The sequence below is a fragment of the Lissotriton vulgaris genome, chromosome 4_1 (genome assembly GCF_964263255.1).
Source record: "Lissotriton vulgaris chromosome 4_1, aLisVul1.2, whole genome shotgun sequence".
Classification (NCBI taxonomy): domain Eukaryota; kingdom Metazoa; phylum Chordata; class Amphibia; order Caudata; family Salamandridae; genus Lissotriton; species Lissotriton vulgaris.
Window position 1 is genome coordinate 1,202,419,309 of NC_141691.1, and position 23,923 is coordinate 1,202,443,231.

The window sequence follows — 23,923 nt, forward strand, 5'->3', positions numbered from 1 at the left end:
AAGGTGCTCCCGGTTCTGGATGCAATGGCCTCACAGCGGAATGGGAGAAATGCCGGTTTGGGATGACATCCATCACCTATCTGGGTCACAAGATCGGAGAACAAGGCATCACACCCAAACAAGCCAACGTAAAGGCAATATGTGAAGCCCCAGCACCAAGGAACAAAGAAGAGGTGAGGTCCTTCTTGGGGATGGCTGAATACTACAGCAAATTTGTGCAACACTTTGCCACCAAGACGCACCACCTGAGGCAGCTCATAAGGGACAAAACATCATTAGCATGGACAGAAGAAGCACAAAAGAACTTCAACACAATAAAAGACGACATCAGCAAGGCCGTACCTCTTCAAGGATATGACCCCCCATGGGCGGTCAGTGTTGACGACAGATGCCAGTGAAAAAGGGCTGGGAAAGGAAGGATGGAGAAATGGCGACACTCAGCTTCGCGTCCAGGTCCCTATCTCCTACTGAACAGAAATTCAGTGTTATAGAGAAAGAGATGCTTGCAGCAGTGTGGGCCATGGGGAAGTTCCGCAAATTCTTGTGGGGCACGAGGTTCAAGCTCAAGACTGACCACAAACCTCTGGTCAAGGTACTCACATTGAGTGGCCACGCCAGCGCAACTGCCCGCATCGCTAAGATGACGTTGAAACTGCTGGACTACAGATACGATGTGGAATACATCCCAGGAGCAAAGAATAAGATAGCCGACTACCTCAGTAGGGCCTCAGCGATGGAAGAAGCTCCCATCAGTGCGGACGAGAGTGAATTCCTGGTGGCTTTCACAGAGGATCCAGAGAGCGTGATAAGTGGCGAGGAATAGACAAAAGCCTATGGAGAAGATCCTGATGTAGGAGACGTCAAAGAATGTCTGCTACATGGATGGCCAGAGAAGAAACATCTACGAGCGGCACTCAGCAAATTTTACAAGGTGCGCGAGGAGTTGTCCATAGGGGATTGTTTTGTATAGAAGGGACAAAGTAGTTCCTCCGACGACATTGATACCTCACCTACTAGCTGTACTACACAAGGAGCATCTGGGTATCGTGAAGACAAAGATGAGAACGAAACAGATGTACTGGTGGCCAGGAATGGACATGCAGATAAAGAGACACGTAAGAGAATGTGACCAGTGCCAAAGAGCAGACAAGACTCTAACTCGCGTTAGACCATCTTTAGGGAAATTTGCCAACCCTACGAATCCCTTGGAGGAAGTGTTGATAGACATTCTTGGACCAATAATGGACGCCCAGGGCACTCCAAAATATGTGTGTGTCCTGATTGACAGATATTCGAAGTGGCCCGAGGTGCACATACAGGAGGAGATGAACACAGAAACAGTCCTCCGATTCCTCACGGTCACATTCCTCAGGGAAGGCATTCCCAGATCCATCTTGAGCGACAATGGGCCACAATTTACCTCAGAAAAGTGGTACAAGTACATGGAGCGTAATGGGATCAAGACAAAACACACATCCATATACCACCTTGCCGGCAACGGTCTAGTGGAGAGGTTTAATAGGGTCATAATTGGATCAGTGCAAGCTGCCATTACAATGGGCAAGGACTGGGAAAAAGAAGAGCAGAGCATGCTGTGGGCATATCGCATTACGCCCACTAGCACAGGGTACAGCCGCTTCCAGATCTTGAGAGGGCGTGACCCCTTCACCAAGGACAACCTCGCGTGGAAGGAAAAGACAGTCACTAGTAAATGGTCCCCGGCAGTGGTGCAGCATAACTTGGAGAAAGCCCAAAGAATATACACTGAACACTACAATAGGAGACGGAATGTGAAGGAATCCTCCCTAGAAAGAGGGGAGTGGGTCAGAGTCAAACTGGCCATGCTACAAAAGAAAGGGGACAGTAAATATAGCCAACCCTTGCAGGTAAAGGAAGTGTACGACAGAGCAGCCTTGCTCAGTGATGGAAATGTCTGGTCCCAAGACCGTATGTCCAAATGCAATAAGATTTTAAAATGGACCAATGAAGAGAGAGTGAGAACATCACAGGACCAAGTCCCACCCGTGGGTGAGGAGGCACAAGACGAAAGAGAAACAGATCCGGGGGCAGGAGTTCAAAAATGAAGACAACCCCATAGGAGGAGAACATCAGGAAGAGGTTGGTGAGACTCCGAGGAGAGAGAGCCCTAGAGTAGGTGCGGACACGAAGGTGAACCCGGCAGAGAACAGCCCCAGAGATGCTTCCACCACTCTTGTAAGACGCACATGGACAGGCAGAGCGGTGGTGAAGCCTGCTAGATTCCGAGACTTTAAACTGGGAGATAGTATAAGGTGTTAAGAGACTGCCCATTTTCTATTGAAATGTAAAAGGAGGGAGATATGTAGCATTGCGTTCTAGTTGCTGCACGCTGCTTGATGACGCAGCGCGCAGCGGCCATCTTGGATGGCAGTTACGAGCAAGATTCGGAGAGCACCGGACGCCCCGTGCTCTCCTGCTGTAATAAATAAAGCATAATTAGACAAACCTCACCCCCGCTTCCGCGGACTCATTGGGGGGAATAACTGGCCCATTACACCCGCCTGGGACCTTTGGGGAGCTTCACTGTTTTGCGGCATGTAGAGACGTGTGCCTAGTCATCTCTTTCCCTATGTCTCCTCCTGTGATGGGGTGCAGAGGATCAGAGTGCCTCACCATTATTCCTTTATGATATTTAATACTGTCCCCTTGTGAGGGGCCCACGAGGCCAAGGCCTCTTTTGCACCCACAATCCGACCAAAGGCCACCGTACTTACCTCTGTACCTTCGTGGTGCAATGGATCCCGCACCAATCTCCTGCCAGTTGATGCAGTGGAAGCACTGTGTTTTGAGGAAATCTGCACTTCTCAATGCGGTCGCCCTCTCTGTTGGGCAGGTCTGTGAGTTTCTTTGCTGTTTTCTGCTGCATTGGGCTGGGGAAAGCTGCATCATCCGGAGACTCCGACTAGTAGGATCCACTGGCACCCTAACTACTAGGCATCTCCCGCCCAGGCCTTGCAGTCGATTGGGATGTACTTCCGGGTGTTTGCCAACTCCTTTCTTCCTCATTTTTGGCACCCCAGACATTCGTATCCTGGATTCCATCCCCTAGATGTTCATCAAAGTCCGCAGAGTGGTGTGAAATGGGGTACAGTGTGCCACTAAAACGGAGCTTCTCATGGAGTGGCCCCTAAAGCCCCCTTCTAAATTTGCCCCTTGGTTCACCTAAGAACATAGGGCTGCTAAACTCAGTCTTTGTTAGCTTGCGAGACCCTGGGTCTCTGCCTTTGAAGCAAATTGAAAGGAATAATTCAGAGAAGGAAGGAACTATCAAATATTAAAAGAGTCAGTTGTGGCTTAGAGCCATCTCAGGAGCTTTGTAATTCCCTAAATACCTTCTTTATAGAAGCGATTAAGTTGATGAAGGGAAAGTATTTCTGCGACTCCTTTTGCTTTTCAGGTTGATGACACAAAAGATATCAAGGGACTGCTTGCCCAGATACCCATTAATTTCTGCCCATTACAAAAGAAGGCTTTAACCCCTTAAGTGCTGCTGACGGCCAATGGTCGTCAGCAGCGCTACCTCCCCAGTGCTGCGCACGACCATTGAACGTCCATTCAGCACTAGTTCTAATGGACAGCGCAGCACTGGGGAGAAATGTTTACACGCAGCTAAGGTGTTAACTTCCTTATTATATAAAGTGAAGTTAAGCTCCCCCAAAGACCCCTGTTTGCCACAGTTAAGCAATGTTTATCCAAAGTTGTTGTCGACCCTATGTTGGCGCTACTAAATAAGAAGTTACATTATTAGAGCACAGTGCTGACTATGTTTACATCTGCAGTCGTACTGACTTTGCTTAAGAAATCAACAGCAGTCCCTTACACCACATTTTTTTTGCCTTATCTCACTTCCACCATATCCGGCTCAAGTTGTAGAATCGTATATCATCCAGTAGTTAAGTAACTTTTCTTCGTCAAACCTTTTGCATTGCTCCAAGCCGGGTTCCGTATTGCCCATAGTACTGAAGCAATTATGCTGTTGTAACAGACGATCCCAGAATAGATTTTGATGACAGGGTCCACCATATCCCAGTGGGTCCACTCAGCCTTTCATCTTTCTGAGGTCGATGAAATGAGTAACATTGAAGTGGGTAACAATAAACATGGGTTATTCAGCGCCGAGATACCCTTCAGAGTGAACGTGTCTCTCTACAATATTTGTCCGAATTTATATCAAGGAGCCTGAGGAGTCCCTAGACACCTTGTAAAGTAGAGTAGAGGCATTTGGAGATTACCCTGGCTACAGGATGTATTGAGGAGAGTAAGAATTGTTCAAGACAAGGCACTGGGATCGGGATTTATTGATACCTGCCTCAGTGCGAGTGACAATGATTGGCTTTAGATAGTCATATATATTACTCAGGGTCATAGTGTTTCTGGGAGAAAAGCTGGACCCTCAGCTGGTGAAACTGCACGAAGAGGTGGCCAAATGGATGAAATGCTCACTGACCCTCCTCAGTAGGGCTGCCAGTCTCAAGATGATCACCCTCCCAAAATTCTTGGACGTCCTACAAAATACACCATCGCAATACCTGAAGCGTTCTTTGGCAAGTTGGACAAAGAGGTTCAATTACTTTCATAGGATGAAGGAGTCAAGAAGTAGATGTGCCAATCTTCTGCCAAACAGTATATAAAGAAAGCATCACCCTCCCTCACTTTAGGGCACATTGCTGGGCCTCACAGATACAGAAAATAAATAATTGGGCACATGCTCTGCGGGAAGACCTGGCAGTGTGCCTAGACAGATGTTCCATGGTGGGGCTCACTGGAGGCACTTTGCTCATGCTGGAAAAAGTCAACCAAACCTCCTGATTCCAGCCCATGCTACATTGACAGCATGGGACAAAGTGAAATTCCATGTGTCGTGCAAAGGGAAGACTGCCACACTACTGTGGGTGAGGGAAACAAGTCATGAAGTGAGTAGACTGCTGGACTTTCATCAGTGGTAAACGAGTGGCATAATCTACCTGGGGAATGTGATTGCTGATAGGGTACTCAAATCCTTTGCGAGATTATTATTATTATTATTATTATTATTATTATTATTATTATTATTATTATTGCAGCTATAACGCGCAGCAGCTACCCACAAAGAGTTTCCCGGCACGAATTAGTGGAGTTGTGTAAGTAGGGTTAGGTGAAAAGCAGTGTCTAGATGTTGAACAGCCAAGTTTTTAAAGCTTTACGAAAGCTGATGTAGTCAATCTCATTAAGTACTAAAAAATGCAAAGAGTTCCATAAAGAAGGCCCTAGGTAGGAAAAGTATTTTCCGCCCATACGAGAGAGCTTGATTTTAGGGATGACAAACTTCTTTGACGTAGTGGAGAGAGCAATATGGACGATACGGGTGAACAAGCGAGTGAAGATATTTCGGGGCCTTGCCGGCATTAGTTTTGTGCATGAAACAGAGTGCTTTAAATTTGATCCGGTTTTCGACTTTAAGCCAATGGAGGTCACGAAGGTATTGAGTAGTGGAAGTAGTTCTGGGGATTTTACAAAGCAGTCTGGCTGCTGAATTTTGAATCACCTGTAGTTTGCAACTAGTTGGTTTATTTGAGCCCAGATAACGCACCTTCGCGTAGTGAATCCTAGATGTAATTAGGGCATTGACTACGGTTTTCTTTGTTGGTTCAGGCAGCATCCAACAGATCTTTTTTAGCCATTTTAGGATGGCAAAGCACATGGCCGAAGTTTTTACAGCTTGCTTGTGCAGATTGAGAGATTCATCAATAATGATGCCTAGGTTACGTGCCTGTGAAACTGGAATGGGAAGCGTACCCATTTCCGAAAGCCAGTGATGTGGGCCCCACAAATTTTTGTTTTTGCCGAGAATAATTCCTTCAGTTTTTTCCCCGTTTAATTTGAGAAAATTATCCTGGATCCATCCTGATATTTTAATAAGACCTTCCTTAAGTGGGGAGGGAGTATCCATATTCTCTGAGGAAAGGGAAAAAATCAACTGGGAATCATCAAAATATGAATACATCAATAATCCTGAGTCTTCCACCACTTTAGCTAAGGGGCTCATATACAAATTAAACAATAGAGGACTGAGTATAGAGCCCTGTGGTACACCATGTACAAAAGCATGTGTGTCTGAGCATAATGTTTGAGTAAAGACTTGAAAAGTGCGATCAGTCAAAAAGGAGATGAGCTAATTAAGTGCAGAATCGCGGATACCTAAAGAGCGAAGTGTGCTAATTAATACAATATGTGATACCGTATCAAAGCTGCACTTAAGTCCCGTAGTATAAGGGCCACTGTCTCTCCCTTATCTAATTTACATTGTATATTTTCTGTGACTCCAAGTAAGGTGGTTTCTGTTGAAAAGCCAGCTCTGAAGCCTGATTGACATGGGGGCAACAAGTTTTGGGCAGTTAAAATTATGTTAGATTTTGATAGACATGTTTTTTAAGAATTTTAGAAAACACAGGTAACAGGGAGATGGGCCGAAAATTGGAGGGTTGATTTGGATCAGTTCCAGCTATTTTTAGAAGAGGGTGGATCATAGCATGCTTCCAGTCAGCTGGGGCAGTATCTTCCTGAAGGGAGATGTTGAGAAGATTCATAATAATATCCAATGAAAGAGCCGAGCTGTTTGAGTATGGTACAGGGCAGAGGGTCTTTAGGGGACCCAGATTTAGTAGCATTGAGAAATTTGATAAGAGTCTCAGTGTTTAATCTGGGCCAACTATCCAAGGTATTTCTGGAGTTCAGAGAGACACCTGTGTTGGCGTTGCTAATATGATTGTGAGTGGAGGAACATAGTGGAGTTGCTGCAGATGGAGGACCATTGTTCTCGGCTGCTGCAATTCCTTGATACATTTTATCTACTTTTGTACGAAAAAAGTAGCTAGTGTTTCACATTGCTGTTTATTGAGATCCGGCGGCATGGCTAAAGTTTTAGATCCCGCAAGTTCTTTCACCATCTTAAATAGGGTTTTGGAACGATTTAGAGCCTCTGAGACAGTAGGGTTAAGGTCAGAGTATGCTACAAGGGACTTATTTAGAAAATAGTCAGTATGATTTATGAGTTGTACAAGTGTAACACACTCAGTTGTATCCACAGGATAACAATCTTAGTACAGATTCAAAGTAAATTAATGGAAGGTAAAGAGAGAACACATTGAGAAAAAAAAATATTTGGCAAATTTATATTTACTGACACAAAGTTGGGGAGATGAATACAGACATATAAATTGGAGCAAAAGTCATGAACAGAGACAAACAATATTTACTCTACAAGAATCCCTATATAAAACAATACATTTATGTTACAAACAAGGTATATTGATAAGTCACTAAAATCATATATATACATAAAAAACTCTATGTGTCTGGCAGTCACTTCATGTCTAATCAATACCAAGCAATTACTCCTTCCTGGTAATGCCTGGGAAGCAATCATTAGACAAACAGTAGTCAATATGACTCAATTAGTTTTCAAAGAGTATCATAAAATCAATCTATGGATGCTCAAAATTAAAAAAAAGAACAAGAACAATATATTATATTTCTGGTCATGAAAACAGTTGTGTTACACTTGTACAACTCATAAATCATACTGACTATTTTCTAAATAAGCCCCTTGTAGCATACTCTGACCTTAGCCATATAGTGCCCAAGCCTACAAGGGTTTATTGGGTTTTCCCCTGCCTATAACACTCTGAGACAGTAGAGCACACATAGTCGGCTCGAGCCTTACTACAGAGTGTGTGATATTGATTTAGTTTATTTTTGTACGCTTTTTCGCTTCTGATGTGTAGTTTTTACTCCATCTGCGCTCGAAAGTTTTACATTCAGATTTTTCTTTTTCAGTATATCCGTGAACCATGGGGCAGGGGGTCGATGGTCCTTACTTTTTATGTTGGTCGGAGGTAGGCAAGTGTCAATTGCCTTCAGGAGCCATTTCAGAACTGATATAGATAGTGAATGTACCGATTGCTTTGATCAGGGAAGATGTGTTTTTAAGAAGGTGTTCAATGTTTCCATATCTAACTTTTTCCAGTTCCTTCTTAATGAGGGTTGATCAGAGTGAAGTTTGAACTTATATGTTACTACTTGAAGTGAGAACCTAATTAGGTAATGATCTGACCAGCAAATTGGCAGTGCGGGAGGAATGCTAATTGCCTTAAGGTTAGAGAAAATGGGATCAAGTAAGTGACCTGCTATATGTGTAGATCCAGAATTTAGCAGGTTTAAGTTTAAGGCGCTAAATCGGAGATAAGCTCAGAGGTTGATGCGCAGGTTGGATTTTCTAGGTGAATGTGTAAATCCCCAATGAGGGAAAAAATTGCCGCCCGGGAGGGTGGATGCCCATGCTGCAACCGAGCCAGGTGGACGATAGATAAGTATTCCTGAAAACATAAAATTGGGGGTAAGAGCAGGCTTAAATATTGCTGCTTCACAGTTGGGACTTGGTAGGTGAGTGAAATCACAGTTGTACTCTTTTTTAAAGAGAATAGCAATACCACCTCCTGTTTTATTAATGCAATCAATTCCTCGTGAAGCCAAGTTTCTGTAAGAAAGAGTGCGTCAGGCTTTTCATCCATTAGCAGGTTAAAAATCTCAAATTTATGTTTGGGTAAAGACCTGCAATTCAGGCTTAGAAAAGAGAATGTTTTGCATCGAGATTGACTCTGGTCGTTATTATAGCTTATCCTATCCACGGCTGATTTGTGACCTGGAGCAACTATAAAGCCACAGTTAAGACAAGGTGTAATTTCGCCCTCCAAATGTAGTTTAGAACATTCCGGTGTAGAAGGGGATTGTAGAGCCCAGAGCTGCTCAGAATTGTACCTGAGCGAAGGAAGATTACTATTATGAGAGGTGTGAGAGGCCTGGGTCTCAGCTTCTAGCGTTTTTTTTTTAGAATTCGAAGGAGTAAGACAAGGGTTTCTGGCCCTGGGCCCGGTCCAGGCGCGGACAGGAGCAGACGGGCTTGCCTTTGTCGCGCCCGCCTTGCGCGTCCGCTGCGCGGATAGTGGGACATGGGCTCTCTAGCATTGCCATCAGCTGACTGCTGACGTCAGCGCTCCACTTCCCCCGCTTCCACCAGGAAGTAACCTAAGACCGCTATAGATTGCAAAAAGAACATGGCCTCTCACAATCGCATCACTACAAATATACCCAGCTTAGACATGCGCCACATGATGAGATGGTGGATTGGGCCTCCCTACCTGACATGTCCCTACGAGAGGTGCACTTGCTGGCCAGATCCTTGAGAAGGGGGGGCATATCCCCCACGTGCAGGGTAATCATTAACAAAAACCCTGATGGCCTTGGAGGCTTTCGGCGATGACGGGAACGAGACTTGGGAGATATGAGGATGTGGATAGGGAAGCAGTGCTTATGCACCCCGAAGAAGTGGCCATCAGGGCGTGCGTCCACACGATATAGCTTCAATCCTGCACAGAGTATACGTAGTACACAGCAGGTTGAAGAGGTTGGGGAAAATACCACTGCCCACTTGTCAGCGCTGCAAGGTGTATGTTGGTCCAATCTATCACACAATATGGGAATACTTAGAGATATAGAAATACTGGTTGACTATACTGAAGGAATTGGGGGACATACTATAAGATGAGATTCCGCTTAACCCACAATTCAGGCTCTTGGTGTGCCAGGGGCTATAGACATACACTGTAAGACACTACTGTTCGCTGGGCTTGGTTTGTGGCAAAAAGGGACAACGTGAGGGTCTGAGGGGTATCGGAGGTTCCCAATAAGGAACAATGAACTGCAGGAGTCAACACTTGGATGGGGGCCGAAAAGGTTGTCTATGCTGCTAGGTGATGTCCTAAGAAATATGAAAATATTTGGGGCTGATAGAGGGAATTTTATAATCTGGGGTAGAGTGAGCAACAAACATTGTCTGTCTAACCCTGGTAAGGAGAAACTTAAAGTGCATGAAGAGACTCCTTTCCTGTCTTACCTTACCACCCCTCCTTCATTCACCTCCTGGACACTAGCGAACAATATAATGTGCATATCTCTCTCTCTAATGTACTGTGGCATGGCAAGGAGTAGCCTTGTGCTTAAATTGGCGTAAAATGAGTATGCTCATTGTGTATGTTCATGCATATAATGCAAATAAAATGGACAAAAAAAATATTTGTTTTCAAGGGAGGTAGGGCAGAACGATGTTTGATAAAGGCTGATGTGGAAAAGCGTAACTAAATAAATTTGGGATACTGGGTGTCAGTGTGTTTCCTGAAAGTGGATTCCTGTTTTATGAGAGAGACACACACACACACACGCACACATGCACACATTAGGCAGATTGCGAATTAAACATGACACTGGTCGTGGAGGGGGCAAAGACTTCGGAGTGTCTCAGTTACTCCAGTTATCCTCTTCAAACCAGTCTCTTCTAGTCTCTTTGTTAGACACTGACACTATTGTTTTCCTCATATCTTTATGAAACACACAATCTGCATACTTCACACCTCTCTCTTTCTTCTTCAGCACCTTCTTTTTACTCCCTCTGGCTCCTGCCCATACTTCCTTGCATCTCCTTCACCAATCCCCCAAACACAATGCATCCGCTCACCTGTACACACAGTATTTTCTTTAACGTTCGCACCCTCAATATTTTTTGAGCTGTGTACCTTATTGTGACAGGGCGGGTCGTTCCTCTAAGGAAAATGACAACCTGCAACGTGACTGGTGGTCAGAGGTCCCCTTGTCACCCGTTTCTTTCCCCTCTCAACAGCGTGACTCCCCATACCTCCAGGAAGAATGGCAACCCAAGGAGAGCGAACACTGTTGGGAATACGAGGAAGACAAGGGACTGGGCGCCTTTAACAGCGCCTTCCAAAACAACGAGACTCCTCCCCTCTTCGACATCATCAGCTCAGCTGAGCCAAAAGAAAGACGAACCCAGAAGAGAATGGACGGCGTGTTGGTGAGCGAAGAACGAGTGTGCAGACGAGGAGCCTTGAAGTGAGAGCGGAAGAAGAAGACGAGACGAGCCCAGGCGATTACAGCAAGCCAGGAGGCCAACGTCTCCACGAGCCGCCCCGCCACACTCCCGCGGAGGAGCGTGGCTATCAGAGGGACGGGGCAAGGTAGCGGGTTGGGTGAGATGGCGTCTCCAGTCTGCCGATTAGAAGCCTGTCCGCATATCGTGTAAATAACTGTACAATCTTGTGACCTCCCTTCCCCACATGAGCACCAGAGCACTATCGGAATAGCTGTACAAACACCTGCGCACTTGGTTTGCCTCACTCCTGGTCCCACTGATAGACGTAACCGAATGTCCCAGTAACACCATTCTTTTTGTTCTCTCTCTTTGTTTTTGGTTCTGGATTATCGGTCCGCCCGAGGCCACGACCTGACTGGCATATTCACCATGGAGCCACTCAAGAACACTAAAACGGATCCTGCAGTTTTTGCTAGAGAGAGACCGACAAGCAGGAGAAGAAAAGCCTACATAAAAATAAAGCCTTCTTTGAAATCACTGATTAAGGCCTCAGACTCCGTTACTCCCACTCTACCTGCCCCATTACACTTATTTAAGCACTTTCACAAATAATCACAATTACACTTGGCACACCTGACCATTCCTCTCTGTGCTCTGCAGAGAGGCCAAGGATTGGATGAGTATGTTGTAATATCCTCTGGTGGGGTAGAGTTTCAGTCTACCCATGCCCGGAGGTGATGAAGGAGCGCTGGCACATGACGCCAGGCGCGATGATAAAATAAAGAGGCGTGGCCCGGCTCCGGCAGTTGGGACCACAGCATTGAGTCTTTATTACGGCCCCCGCGGCGCTTGGTAATTACCGCGCCGCGGGAATCTTTACACTGGCGACGAGGCGTTGACGGGCTCACGCTGAAGTTTGTGTACAGCTTCTGATTTTGAGTGGCTGGTGTGTATGTGAAGGTCCTGCAGCCACATTGTTTGCCAGTCTGTGGCCTACCATGGAAGCCCTGCAGCCACGTGAAAAGTCAGCTACATGGTGCATGCCTGCTGTCACTGTTTGCAGGCCTACATCCACAGACAAGTCCAGCCTGATAGCACCTATGACGGCAGTGCAGCCATTAGAAATACCTGTGTTGAGCATGTGACCTACCTTCAGCCCCCATCAGCCTGAGCCCACGCACGTGGATGACTCCAGTGCCCAGGAGGAGAGCGGAGTGGAAGTCAAGCTAAGTACCCATATTGTGCAGGACATAAACCTCAACTGCGCCACTGTCAATCTTGGCCAGGCGGCAGCCACCCCATCCAGTAGAGGGGCAGTGCACGTGAAGCAAGGTGTACCCACAATTGCGCCAGGATGGTGTTGATCCGGCCATAGAGACCTTTGTCGTGGATGGTGCCCCCTCCTCTCTCACCCCTCGATGGCGGGACTGGACTGATCATCTCCAAATCTATTTTGAAGGGGCAGGTATAGCCTGGGACTGACGCAGAGCACTACTCCTCCACCTAGGGAGCAAGGACATACACCGGATGTATGACGTTACAACGCATACTTTTACAACGCCTACCTTTACAACGCAATTTTTACACCGCAACATCCATTACAACGCATACCATTACAACGCATGCCATTACAACTAATTCTTTGAAACTACCTTTACAACTCATTCCACTACAACGCATACTACATTTACAACGCATACCATTACAACGCATAATATTACATTGCATGTAAGGTAAGTGTTGGATAGTGTAGGGGTTAAAATTACTATTCTAACTCCAGGGGGTGCAACAGTAGTGTAAGTGTTGGATAGTGTAGGGGTAAAAATTACTATTCTAACTCCAGGGGGTGCAACAGTAGGGTAAGTGTTGGAGAGTGTAGGGGTAAAATTTACTATTCTAACTCCAGGGGGTGCAACAGTAGGGTAAGTGTTGGATAGTGTAAGGGTACTATGTGTTGTAATGCTATGCGTTGTAATGGTATGCGTTGTAATGACTGCGTTGTAATGGCATGCGTTGTAGTGGTGTGCGTTGTAGTGTCATGCGTTGTAATGGTTGCGTTGTAAATGCATGCGTTGTAATGGATGTTACGTTATAAAAGTTTCGTTGTAATGGTAGTGCGGTGTAAAAGTTGCGTTGTAAAGGTTGTTTCCCACATACACCGCATCTACAAGACACTAGCGGAGGCCACCCCCAAAACGTATGTGACGCTGCTCAATGGTCTTAATGCGCACTTTGCGCCAACGACGAACAGAGACTGCGAAAGGTTCATTTTTTGCCAGGCTAAACAGGAAGCAGAAGAGTCCTTGGACGCATTCCAAGGGCGTTTGAAGGAGCTGGCCAGCACCTGTGGCTTCCAGGACGAACAAGAAGAGATCAGAGGCCAAATAATACGAGGGTGCTACTCCTCCAAACTCCAAGTGAACATCCTCCAAGAGTCTGGCAAATCCTCGACTGATATCCTCACCCTGGGACTGTCAAAGGAACTATCACAGGCCAGAGCGTCCCACATGGAGGCCGCCCTTCACCGCCCCATCAAGCCGGAACAGGTGAACATGGTGGAGACGGTGAACGTAGGGAAGGCCAAGTCATGCCAAGGCCAGGGGAAACGTCCACAAGACAGACAGAAATAATGTGGCTACTGTAGAGGCACGACCCACTGCATGCAAGACTGCCCAGTGAGAGGAAAGCGGTGCACAGCCTGCGGGTGGATGAACCTTTTTGCGGCAGTCTGCAGGTCGTCAAAGCCCCGGAAAGAAAAGGCACAGAGAGTAGCCAACACGCAAGACAGCAAAGATATGGATGAGGATACGGGGGACTACCTTACCCATTATGTATTCGCAGTGGATCAGCCACGACGGAACAGACGGCGACTTCCAAAGTGCAGACTCAAGATTCACCACCAAGAAGTAAGGGCCACCATAGACACAGGAGCCTCGATTAAATTGATGGCGGCCAACGTGTTCAACCAGTTGAGTCCATGCCCACCTTTGCGCGAAGCGAGGATTCCGGTGTTTGCCTACGGACAGAAGACACCCATCCCACTCCTGGTATTTTTCAAAATGGAACTTAGGCACCAAGCCCTCAAGGTCCTCACCACGGTGTAAGTGACCAAAGAAGGAAGTGGAATGGTGGTAAGCGGTCAGACAGCAGAAGAACTGAGACTGATCTCATTCTCTCTGGCAGTGCAAGGAGAAGAACTGGCTGCCATCATGGAAGATTTTTATGACGTCTTCAAGGGCATTAGATGTCTGAAAGGGAAAGAGGTATCTCTCCATATCGACCCCTCAGTCCAACCGGTAGCACTGAGGCACAGGCGCATTGCATTCCACCATCGACAAAAGGTCGAGGAAGAGCTGGAAGCACTTCAGAAGCAAGGGAGCAAGGTGAGCAGGCCTACTCCGTGGGTGTCTCCGATCGTAGTGGCGAGAAAGCAAAAACAGCAAGGGCAGGTCTGCATCTGTGTCAACATGCAGCTCCCAAATGCAACGGTGAAAAGGGAGCGCCACTTAACACCGACCATCAATGACATCTTGGGGGAACTGAATAGTGCAGTGTGGTTCTCTAAAATGGACCTACGTTCGGGATGCCACCAACTGCCCCTACATCCGGACTCTCTGTACATCACTACATTCTCTACGCACGTCGGCCTCAGGAGATACAGGCATCTCAACTTTGGGATTTTAAGTGCCGCTGAGGTATTTCAGAACACCATCAGAGAAGTTCTCAGCGGACTCCCTGGAGTCTTGAACGTAAGTGACGACCTATTGGTATATGCCTCGTCAATGGAAGCCCACCACTGAAGGCTTTGCAGTATTCTCCAACGGATCAAAGAGTTCGGACTCACTCTGCACAAAGAAAAGTGCCAATTCTTGAAGAACAAATTAGCTTCTTCGGCTGCACGTTCTCAGACAAAGGAGTGGCCCCAGACCCTGACAAGGTGCGAGACGCTCAGGAAGGCCCAGCACCCTCCAACATCTCAGAAGTGCAGAGTTTCCTAGGGATGGTAAATTTCTGTGGGCGTTTCATCCCGGACTCTGACCAAGAACAACCTTTCAAAGACACTAAAGCAGCCCTTTCCGCGGAAACCATGCTATTGTATTTTGACCCTGCCTGGCCCACCAATGTGGCCGTTGGTGCCAGTCCCTATGGACTAGGAGCAGTGCTCACTCAGCTACAATGCAATGAAGAATGGGCCCCGATTACATACGCGAGACGCTCTTTGACGGACACAGAACAGCGCTACTCTCAGATTGAGAGAGGGGCAATCGCAATCTACTGGGCCTGCCAGCATTTCCATTTCTACGTGTATGGCCATAAATTCACGGTCTCCACTGACCACAAGCCCCTCATCCCCCTATTTCAAGGATCTGCATCAAAGCCCGCCGAGGATAGAGAAATGGATCCTTCAACTGCAAGGGTATGATTACCGGGTGGAGTACAAGCCAGGCTCATCCAACCCAGCTGACTACCTTTCAAGGCACCCGAGGGCTGCAACCAAAGCGGAAGAGGAAGATGCTGAGGACACAGAGAAAAACGTCTGGTTCATAGAAGGGAGGTCCCGACCACTTCTGATAAGACTTAAAGCTATAATAGAGGCCACCTGGGAGGATGAGTGTCTGCAACTAGTCATCACCGCAGTTCGGGTGAATGACTGGTGCCCTATTCAGACCAGGATGTCACGTTGGACCCCCCAAGCGACGGCCACATTCAAATCGATCATGCGGATCAAGGACAAACTCTCAGGCGACCAAAGTGGCTGCTTGCTCAGAGGTCCACGGCTGTTTATCCCTTCAAGCCTTGCTCAACAAGCAGTGGACCTCACACACAGAGATTTACAAAAGGGGGTGGTGATGAACAGAGTGTCTGAATTGAGCAGACCACTCTTACCCAGTCCAAAGATCAGGGCTTGATCCATCACCGTTATTTATCTCACTACCCCATCCCAGCTCAGAACCTGGCTATATGCAAATCAGTCTGTCCCTGGCCCAGTGCATCATGGGAACAGGGCAGACTAAACTACCAAGCCAATTCTTTACCAGAAAGGAGACAAGCTACCGGGGACCGGTTTCTGGCATTTCAGCCTCTTCGGCCCGGCTTGCTTGAATCCTGATGGAGCAGTGAGAAAGGGACTCATGTCTGAGTATACCCTGCCACACCTATAGTGGCCAAAATCGATTTACAAAAGGGGGTGGTGATGAACAGAGTGTCTGAATTGAGCAGACCACTCTTACCCAGTCCAAAGATCAGGGCTTGATCCATCACCGTTATTTATCTCACTACCCCATCCCAGCTCAGAACCTGGCTATATGCAAATCAGTCTGTCCCTGGCCCAGTGCATCATGGGAACAGGGCAGACTAAACTACCAAGCCAATTCTTTACCAGAAAGGAGACAAGCTACCGGGGACCGGTTTCTGGCATTTCAGCCTCTTCGGCCCGGCTTGCTTGAATCCTGATGGAGCAGTGAGAAAGGGACTCATGTCTGAGTATACCCTGCCACACCTATAGTGGCCAAAATCGATTTACAAAAGGGGGTGGTGATGAACAGAGTGTCTGAATTGAGCAGACCACTCTTACCCAGTCCAAAGATCAGGGCTTGATCCATCACCGTTATTTATCTCACTACCCCATCCCAGCTCAGAACCTGGCTATATGCAAATCAGTCTGTCCCTGGCCCAGTGCATCATGGGAACAGGGCAGACTAAACTACCAAGCCAATTCTTTACCAGAAAGGAGACAAGCTACCGGGGACCGGTTTCTGGCATTTCAGCCTCTTCGGCCCGGCTTGCTTGAATCCTGATGGAGCAGTGAGAAAGGGACTCATGTCTGAGTATACCCTGCCACACCTATAGTGGCCAAAATCGATTTACAAAAGGGGGTGGTGATGAACAGAGTGTCTGAATTGAGCAGACCACTCTTACCCAGTCCAAAGATCAGGGCTTGATCCATCACCGTTATTTATCTCACTACCCCATCCCAGCTCAGAACCTGGCTATATGCAAATCAGTCTGTCCCTGGCCCAGTGCATCATGGGAACAGGGCAGACTAAACTACCAAGCCAATTCTTTACCAGAAAGGAGACAAGCTACCGGGGACCGGTTTCTGGCATTTCAGCCTCTTCGGCCCGGCTTGCTTGAATCCTGATGGAGCAGTGAGAAAGGGACTCATGTCTGAGTATACCCTGCCACACCTATAGTGGCCAAAATCGATTTACAAAAGGGGGTGGTGATGAACAGAGTGTCTGAATTGAGCAGACCACTCTTACCCAGTCCAAAGATCAGGGCTTGATCCATCACCGTTATTTATCTCACTACCCCATCCCAGCTCAGAACCTGGCTATATGCAAATCAGTCTGTCCCTGGCCCAGTGCATCATGGGAACAGGGCAGACTAAACTACCAAGCCAATTCTTTACCAGAAAGGAGACAAGCTACCGGGGACCGGTTTCTGGCATTTCAGCCTCTTCGGCCCGGCTTGCTTGAATCCTGATGGAGCAGTGAGAAAGGGACTCATGTCTGAGTATACCCTGCCACACCTATAGTGGCCAAAATCGATTTACAAAAGGGGGTGGTGATGAACAGAGTGTCTGAATTGAGCTGAAACTGGGATGGTGCAGTGAGCTAAAAAACGGTGTTGGATCTAGCCCTGATCTCTTGACTGGGTGAGAGCTTTCTGCTTTATTCAGAGACTCTGTCCCTCACCACCCCTTGTTGTAAATACTCACACACAGAGGGCGCCAGGGTGTGGTGAAGACAAATGTTTGTCTAAGAGCGAAGAGGTGGTTCCCGGGGATGGACCCGATGGTCAAGCAGACGGTTAGAATGTGCCAATGGTGCCAGGTGTCAGGCCAACTGGAACGTCCTCACCCATTCATTACTGAAGACAACCCTCGACGACCATGGGAGTGCATAAGTATTGATTTTGGGCATCTGCCGGATGAGCGCTATGCCCTCGTGGTCATCGATGATTACACAAAGTACTCCGAGATAGAAATCTTTGGAGGTCAAACAGCCATGGAGGTAATTACAAAAGTAGAAAAGATCCTTGCAACTCACGGGATCTTTGAGATGGTTAAAACGGGTAATGGCTCGCCCTTTCAGAGGCAAGAGTCTGCTGATTATCTCAAGTCCTGTGGCATTCAACATCGGAAGGTGACACCGCCTGGTCCCAAGCAAACGGGGAAGTAGAGAGATTTATGCGCACTCTCAATAAGGTCATTCACATTGCGCATGCTGAAGTAGCACTCCTTGAAAGAGCCATCTATAGCTTCCTGAGAGAATACAGATTGACGCCTCATCTCACCACTGAGAGAGCACCGGGACCAGCAAGCATGGGTCGAGTGGTGCGTGAAACTATCCCCCTATCACCCAAAATGGGCCACCCAGACTGGGCCCCTCCGCAGATCGACACCGCGAGGACCCTAGCCAAACGGACCTGTACCAACAACCGAGCTAGCATCAACTGAAGAGCGAGAGCATCGACCATTCAAGAAAAGGACATAATCTATGTCAGAGACAGACACCCCAGGAGCAAGTTCCGTCTCCCGTTTGAACAGCTTCTGTGGACAGTGATCCACCGAACCGGCACAATGGTAACAGTCCGGAGAGGAACCAAAGAACTCACTCGCAATATATCATTCTTCAAAAAGGTCCTTGTTGGAACTCCCAACTCTTCAAGACCGGATCATATGGAAGCAGGTCAAAGTCACCATAGACTGGCTGAAGAGATGGAGGCTGGCCAAAGGACTATCCCCATGGATGATCCGGACAGATCTGATGAAGAAACACCATTACCATTCGGAACTCCAGATAGAGGACTGTCCGACTCCCTGGTGAGATCCCCGGAGGTTTGAATCTCACAGGATGTGGACCCCCTCTATCATCATCACGGGGAGAACATTCCAGATAAGGCCTGAGGAGCAATCCGGCTCCATCTTCCGGTTTGGCGGGATTCATGGTGTGATGGACCAAGGTTTCACAGAAGACTGTGTCTTGTGTCTGGGTAGGAACTGGGGACCAATGGCACACCCTGATCTGGTAACAGATCTACATGTTGATGTTTTGTTTATTGTTTAATACAGGTTATAAGGAATGTAATATCCTCCGACGGGGTAGCGTTTCAGTCTACCCACCGGCATGAGTAGGAGATCTTTATGGTAAAAAATACAACAGCTATGTTTACAAAGGGCGAAGAGAGACGGGTGTGAGAGTTATGCTCACAGAGTTCGGTAAGAAAAAGACTACAGAAAGTCAGATAAGTAAAGACAGGTCAGAAGGGTGAAGCAGGTAGGAGATATGACAGAGACAGATTAGAAGAGACAGCTAAGCGAGACAGAAATGGACGGGGAGGCAGAGTGTGAGAAATAGGTAATAAGGTTGAAAGATACATCTGGGGAGCAAGTGCAAAGAGACATCTGACATAGGAGGGAGAGCAAGAGACTATTCAGAGAGGGAGAATAGGAGAAAATAATAAGACAGGCGATAAAAAGAGACCATTATGAGAGCGCTTAGGGGATTTGAGAGGGACAATAGACAGGTTAGAACTGGCTGAAAAGTGGGAAGTGTGAACTGGTGAGATGTACTTAATATAGAGACAGCCAGAGGTGAAAAACAGACATTTGCAGGGATGAGCCAGACACGGAACACTCATGAGACAGAAGTGAGAGAGAGACAGATGTGATAGGTACAAGGGAGTTCGATGCATCTGAGAAATATATTACAGGTAAGAGACAGGTGAAAGAGAGACCATTTGGAGAGTCCAAGGTGGAGAGCAGAAAGCAGGTGTAAGAGAGGTGACAAATAGACAGACATAGGCGACGTCAGAGAGAAAAGGAGAGGCGAGAAAGAGAGGGGTGATAAAGAGACTATCTGGTTACGAAGAAACATCTGGGAAAGTAGGGAAGGTGCACATGTGTGGAGTAGATGATCAAGAGAGAGCTGGAGGTGAGAAGGCAAAAGGGATGTGATAAAGAGATGAAGACAGGTGAGAGACAGCTGAGAGCAAATGAGATGTGAGAGAGTTGATAAAGAGACAGAATAGAAAGAGACAGATAAGAGAAAAGAGATGATAAAGAAGCTGTAGAGATAAATGATAAGAATGAAATAGGAAGACAGTTGAGAAGTAGGCAACCTATAGCTGAGGAGGTTATGTGAGAAGTACAGCATGGTGATAAGGAGACAGACTATGAGAAAGAGACAGTTGTTGAAGAGAGATGTTTGAAGGGGTCTGTGACAAATGTTCAAGTGACAGAAAAAGGAGAGATGAATTTTGATCAGTTGGAAGAGATAGATGGAAGAGATAACAATGGCAGGAGAGAGCAAGTGAGGGCAGGGCAATAAAGTAAGATGAAAACCGAGCAAAGAAGGGAAGAAAGCCAAGACCTGACAGGAGAGATCTGAGAGACAGAAGAGAGATGAGAGACAAACAAGGCAAAATCGTCTTGGGAGGAAAAAAGAGATTTAGGCGGCTAGTAGCTGAGAGGAAGAAAGCCAGAGCCCAGAAACAAGGGGGATGAAAATAGTCACATTCTCGGGCAAATGTCTGTTCATAATCTGACACAGCATGGCAGTTGCACTTTCTTCTAGTATGAGATGATGGGTATGGGGTCTCCACTGACCTATGAAACTAGGGGCAGAGTCCTCTCCTTGGGTATCTCTTATGCAATCTGGGATCACTCACCTGATTACACACACTATGATCTCTTGAGTACGAGAGTGCAACTGTGGAAAACAAAGCACTGGATTCCAACTTCTGCTCCGTCTGTCAATTCTGGTGGACTGGCCTGCCTTTGATGGTATACCTGAATGGAACTCTCATTAACTGCACAATGTATCATCAGCATTAAGGTGCATCCAAATGGGCAAGTATTTCTCTGTTTTCCTGGTCATATTAAGAACAGGCCCTACAAGCATCAGCTCCCGCGACTGTAACATATAAATGCCCTGGGAAATAGATGAAAAAAGCAATCGCACGTCCCTGATGCACCTCCAGGGCATTTCAATCATCCCCTGACTCATCCCATTAATCTGCATTTAGTCTTTGGGCATATGTTATAGAAACATTATTTGCGGAAATTCCATGGAAATGTTTTTGGAATATCTTTTGCAGTCTGGCTAGACATACTGTTTGGGCATTAACATTTTCTTAAAGTTTTTAGAGCGTAACTATTAGAACTGGGGGTATCTAGTTGGCAGAGGTAGGTACCCTTGCTTCTAGTCAGGGTAAGGGGGATACACACTTTAGATAACCGCTGCTCACCCCCTTGGTAGCTTGGCACAAGCAGACAGGCTTATCCCAAAGGCAATGTGTAAAGTATTCATACCAACACTCACAGTAACACAGTGATAACACCACAAGTGGACACCACACCAGTTTAGACAAATAAAATATCTTTATCTAAACTAAACAAGACCAAAACGACAAAAATCCAACATACAGATACTCAGCAGAATATCTTTAAAAAGATTTGTTGCGAAAATTCAGTTGTAGATGGTAACTGCAACACTTTTCTCTCAAAGTATCTTAGATGCATAACGCAGAACAAACAAAAGGGTTGCAGAGAAGGCGATGCGTCGACTCTTCCTGTGCTCCGGTTGTGGTGCGTCAAGATGGCGCCTCGATGCGTTGCGATGATCTGGTGCGATCAAATGGCGTCTCTGATTCGATGCAACAACATGCATGCAATGTGTTTATGCCTGACAGCCATGCAGTGCAATCGGTGGTTTCTTTAGCCGTGACAGGGCCTGCGAAATGCTTCTCCGATGATGCGATGCCGATCAGCGGCAGCGTTGACACGCTTCCTTAACAATGCATCGGTCCGGAAACACACTTTGTCCGGTGATGCGACGGCGAAAAGCCGCAGTGGCGACATGCTTCCTTGGCAATGCGACGGCGATTGCTACGGCGGTGTCATGCTTCTCCCTTGCTGCGTCACGCTTCCAGTTCCAAGCAGCAAGGGCCTCACACACAGTTACAGGCACCTTAGGGCAGGTCAGAACTTCCAGCAAGGAAGTCAGGGAAGCTGGGGGTGAAGTCCATTTGTGCCTGGGACATCATAAACAGGAGGCCAGCTTTTCTCAGGCCCTTGGAGACTTTTTCTTTGGATGGACACAGTACACAGCAAAGTCCTTCTTCAAGCATGAAAGACACAGCAGACAGCAAAGTCCCTTGATCTTCTCCCCAGCGGAAACAGCAAACTGCAGGCCAGCCCCAGACACAAAGCAAGGGCATCCCTTCTCCTCAGCATCATCAGTTGTCCTCTTTGGAAGCAGGTTCCTCTTGATCACAAAGTAGTCTTGGAAAATTTTATATCCCTGTGTTTCCACAACAGGAGGCCAGCTCTTCTCAGGCCCTTGGAGACTTTTCTTCCAGGACACAGCACACAGCAAAGTACCTTGTCCCACCTTTGGCAGAAATAGCAGCTGCAGCCCAACCCCAGACACACAGCAAGGGCAGTACTTCTCCTTCAGTTCTTCAGCTTTTCTCCTCAGCAAACGTTCCTCCTTGGTTCCAAAGTAGTCTGAAGTTCAGGGGTTTCAGTTCTCATATTTATACCCCAAAATTCTTTGTTCTCTATGTGTGAGGGGTCCTGGATCCAGTCCAAACAAGTTCAGGGCAAACTCTGCCAGTGCACAACTTCTTCCTTTGTCAGTGTGGGGCAGGGTCATCAGACACACCACAGGAGGTAGAGCCAGCATTGTGGAAGGTAGGCACAGCCCTACTCAAGCCCAGGTGCTACACCTCCCACCACTCCAAATGCAGATAGGTCTATTCAGCCTAGTGCTGACTCACCCAGACTCCTGGAGCCACCCCAGCCCCTGTCACTCTCAAACCAGACAGCCAATCCACAAACAGGCAGAGGCACACAGAAAGGTTGAACAAGAAAGTAGCCACTTCCTAAAAGTGCTATTTTCAAATACAGAATTTAAAAGCCATCCTTCCTAAAAGATGTGTTATTAAATGTTGAGTTAAGGGATACCAGACTCCAATTTTCTATCTCACTCCTATGGGAAGATATGCAGGTAAACATGTTACACAGTATTCCCCATTCTGTCCTATGGGCCTTTCAATAGTGAAATATGTGGCAGTATTTCACTATCAGGACATATAACACACACTAGTACATGTCCGACCTTTTACATACACTGTACCCTGTCCAGGGGGGTACCTTGGGCCTACCAAAGGGATGTCCTGTGTGTAAGAAAAGGGAGAGGTAAGGCCTGGCAAGTGAGTACACTGGCCAGGTCAACATGACAGTTAGCAAACTGCGCACAGCCTGAGACTTCTCTTTGCACCTACTCGTGTGGGTGGCACAATCAGTGCTGCAGGCCCACTAGTAGCATTTGAATAACAAGCCCTGGCACACTCAGTGCACTTTACTAGGGACCTACAGGTGAAACAAATAAACCAATCATGGATAGCCAATCACAATAACAATTTACACAGAGAGCATGTGCACTTTAGCACTGATCAGCAGTGGAAAAGTGCCTGGATTCCTATAACCAACAACCACAGGTCAGGAAAAACAAAGGAGGAAGAAGCAAAATGTTTGGGGATAACCCTGCCAAACGGGCCATTTCCAACAGTAACCATTAAAACAGCTTAGTTGGATGGGGCATGTGAGCAGGCGGCACTTAATACTGGTTCGCTTGAGGTGATCAGATGTCATTTTCATATTTGACCCTCCGTGATCAGCCTAGGCTGCCCTGCATTCAGGGAGCGTGTGAGAGCACCATGGCAGTGCAACAGTGAATACAAGACATTGGGCCCACCTCCTCTTTGAGGAATTAAAACGATATCACATGCACCAGAAGACTTTGGGTGTAACCACCACATCCTACCTGAACGAGGCAGGATGGCTGAATACAGTAGTCTTGCCAAATATAGTCTCATTCCAAACTTATTACTTTTGAATTTAAAGTGTTCCACAGCACAGACTTTAACCATAATCTCCTTTCACAAGTAAGT

The 23,923-nt window shown here is 47.0% G+C and overlaps 1 protein-coding gene across 1 annotated transcript in view; it reads right to left on the reverse strand.

Annotated features, from left to right (window-relative positions):
* Positions 1 to 23,923, reverse strand: part of LOC147723040 (molybdenum cofactor sulfurase-like) — a 577,064-nt gene that overhangs the window by 423,236 nt on the left and 129,905 nt on the right. The gene's annotated exons all lie outside the window — the stretch shown is intronic.